We start from the raw sequence: 3,752 nt of genomic DNA, 5'->3' as shown, positions 1-3,752 counted from the left end.
ACCACTTAAAATGATCAGTTTCTCTGATTTTACTTTTATGTTTGAGTAAAATCAACTTTGTTTATTGATTCTATGAAGTACTAACACCATGACTCAGAAGTTTCAAGCAAAAATTATTTGCAGAAAACCGGAAATGGTCAAAATAACCACAAAGATGCAGCGTTTTCAGACCTAGAATAATGCAAAGAAAGCAAGTTCACATTCATTTAGAACCAACAACACTAATGTTTTAACTCAAGAAGAGTTCAGAAATCAATATTTGCTAGTTCTGTACAGGTTATATAATTCATCCAGGTACTTAAGTTTTTGCAAAAGAATTGCAGAACAAATAGAAAAACTGACATTTATAGAGGATGAATTGTATCATATGCAATTTGATTTGTTCTATATAATCAGAGGTAACAATATTCCTTTAGACTCGCCTCTTTTTGCTTCTGCTGTAGCAAGAATGGACAAATCCTTTAAGCCACACGTGTCAAACTCCAGTATTTAAGGGCCAGTCTGTGAGAACAAACCTGAATCACATAATTAGACCATTAACAGGACTCCACAGAACATGATTCAGGCCTTTGATTCTGATGTGTTGGATTTGGGACACATCAAGCTTGTAGGAAACAGGATTTGAATGCCTAGAGATTGACACCCCTAGTCTAAAGTCAGTATGATAAGATAAACTGTGGATGTTACTATGTGAAACTTCTGTTAAAATTATTTGAAGGCTCAGAATCAGTCCAGTACCGGTACCGGTCCACATTCTCAGGGGAGAAAGACTCACCTGGTATAAATAAAATTTTTAGCTATTGGAGTAACACTTAAGAGAAATTTATTTAATCGAAGAATCTCATGAATATGTGTGTAGGGCTGCACCGATTGCAGTTTTCTCGCTGATCCGTGGAATACCGATCTTTAAAAAGCCTGACCAGCTGATTTTGATTTTAGCTGATATAATTTTTTTTGGTCTGAAATGTCACTGAATATAGCAAGAAAGTCAGTGAGTTGCAACAGTGGAGTGAATATTGTTAACTGTAAACCTGCAGACCTGACCTGGTGGACCGGTGTGTCAGTCAAACCTCTCTCTGTAGAGCAGAAGAGGACAGAGGCTGGTTTATAAACCTTTGCTGACGAACATTAGATTAGGGGATAAAAGGGGATTCACATGTAAGAACTGGCCAATCACGATCCCCCAAAATTAAGGAAATCGGCGAAATCAACTGGTCAATATAAATGTTTCCTGTATTATACATGTATATAATGTAAACAGCACTACTAGACATGCAATAAGCACTGTGTGATGACCTAATGATCAGACTGCTGATTGCAGGCAGTCCACATTGAACTAGAGATGCCCCAAAACCAAATTTCGCTTAGGGCCCCATGGAGGCTTGGGCCGGCCCTGTCTGTTCTTCGCTGTAATTGTTGCAGGTCCCAGGTGGAGGGACAGGCGGGCAGATCCAAATAACCTGTTTTAACAGGAGAAACGAGTGAGCCACAGGAGAAGGTGATGCTGTGTTGGTAGCTCTCATCCAAATTGAGGGGAGATTTTTCTACACAGAACTGTTGCACCGTCAGTCTCGTAATGTCCCACGTCTGCCATCTAGTGGCGCATTTGTGCTAGTTAAGTGGTACATTAATATAGTTGATCGGTGGAACTCTGTTTTATTTGTAGTAAAGAATGAATAGTAATCATGTTTCTTATGCACTTTTCAGCTGCTTGAAAAAAACAAAATAAAACAGATTTTACATTTTTCAGTCTATATCAAGAAAATACACAGGCTGATGTAATTAAGCTGCAATTTCATTAAGACTCAGAAGTCATTGTGGTGTTTAAACACTAGGGGGAGACGTGCGCACATTTGATGATGAATAATACAGGCTTTTGTGTTAGTTACCCTACGTTACCTGGCATCTTTCAGTATCTGTTTAACAAAGCAGTAAAAGGAGGAAAAAGTAGAAGAGAAAGAATTTGATTTGCCATATACAGCTTTTTTTCAGATATTATTTCAGTCCTGTCACTCGCAACTTAGAAGTTTCACATGAATGTGTCATCAATCAGAGATCATTTTCTGGAGAAAAGTTTAAAGATTCATGTAGAGGTGCATCTCTACATCAGAATAACATTGCCAAGTAAATTTATTTACTGGTTTATTGAATGAAGGCAGACGTGTATCAGTTTCTCAAAAAAGTTCAATATAAGACGGGTGAAAACTTATTTTGAGTACAGACTGCTTTGTTTGGTTATTGCTTGTTTGAATGGGGACAATTGTTGAGTATACATAACACCAAAAACTGTAACATTTATAGCCTGAGCTAATTTGCAATGCATCTATCCAGTCGGCGGTCCTTAACATACTCAGTCATTGTTAAAGAAGCTGGCTGCACAGAGCGTGCTGTCTTAAAGCATAATAATGTGAAGTTTATTGGAAGAAAAAGGGTGGGATAGAAGAAGACTCGCAAGGCGTGGAGTTAGTGCTTCACGAGCTACCAGACATATCCAGGAATGGGCAACAACTAGCACTTTACTTGAGTTAAGCCAGTGGAACCCAAAGTCTGGGTGGAGACCCCACTTTGGGTCACCACTTTGTAATTGTGGAGTGCTAAGATGCAAAGATCAACCTAATTAATACACATGACTAAAGTAAAGCATATTGTTACTATTAACATTCTTATAGTTTGGCATAGCTTTAGAATAGATAAAAGCATCATGTTGACCCATGTGTTAGCTGTTGTTGCTGCTTATGTTGTCATTGTTCCCCATTTGTAGCTGATTCAAAGAGCTGAAGTCCCCAGTGTAGAAAAGTTTGGAAAATAAACCACTCCTGAAACAGAGACAACTTCATAAAAATAGTACCTGAGCTAAAAAGAGGGCTGGTTTATGGAACCGACTAGTTTATTATCGTCTTAAAAATGGTCAGTTTTTAACCTGAAAATAAAGATTGCATTGCCTTACATGCCTTAAATGCAGAAGGAGCTTCAAGCAAGAACAGAGTAAATATATTGTGCAGCATATAGAAATATTTTTCACTGAATCAATATCAATCAATCAATCAATCAATTAATCAATCAATCAATCAATCAATCAATCAAATTTTATTTGTATAGCACATTTCAGCAGCAAGTCTTTCAAAGTGCTTTACATAATTAAAATAAAAACAGCATGTGAGAAAGAGATTTAAAAAACATAATTAAAACATAAAAATAATTAAACAGTGAGAGAGAAATAAAAAGCTTTAGTTTAGTCAAAACGTCGTTTGACAAGGACTCTAATCTCTCTGACTTTTTTTTTAAAAGATAAAAACATTAAAATCACCGAAACAGTGAGAAAGAAAAAGACATTTTGAAAAAGATTAAAAAAAGATGAAAACATTAAAACCAGCACCCCTTTGAGGACCTCAGTTAAATGTTGTTTAACTGTCGTATATCATATATATACGTCATCTAGCCCCACAAAAACCTCTGAAACAAAAATCCTCCATGCTAAAAAAAAAACAAAAACATTTAATTATCGCAATCTCTAATCTTTCTTCCAGTCACTAAAAGCCCCCACTGCCTTCTAAGAGCTTTGGAGGTGCACATCTCATCAGTGATCAGAGTCAAATTAAGAAGAAAACATCATAAACAGTATCAAAATACAAGCTTGGTGTTTATTACCAAGTGCTCATGAAGCCACTTTGGTTTTCTGCAATATTAACATTCCTTCTTTGCCTTTGAGGGGCATTTATAATCTGAAGTGAAACTCTCTCATGGTTTAAATG

This window comes from Poecilia latipinna, unplaced genomic scaffold, assembly GCF_001443285.1.
Source record: "Poecilia latipinna isolate Pla-1442-1.1 unplaced genomic scaffold, P_latipinna-1.0 Scaffold804, whole genome shotgun sequence".
NCBI lineage: Eukaryota > Metazoa > Chordata > Actinopteri > Cyprinodontiformes > Poeciliidae > Poecilia > Poecilia latipinna.
This window is presented reverse-complemented; position numbering follows the sequence as displayed.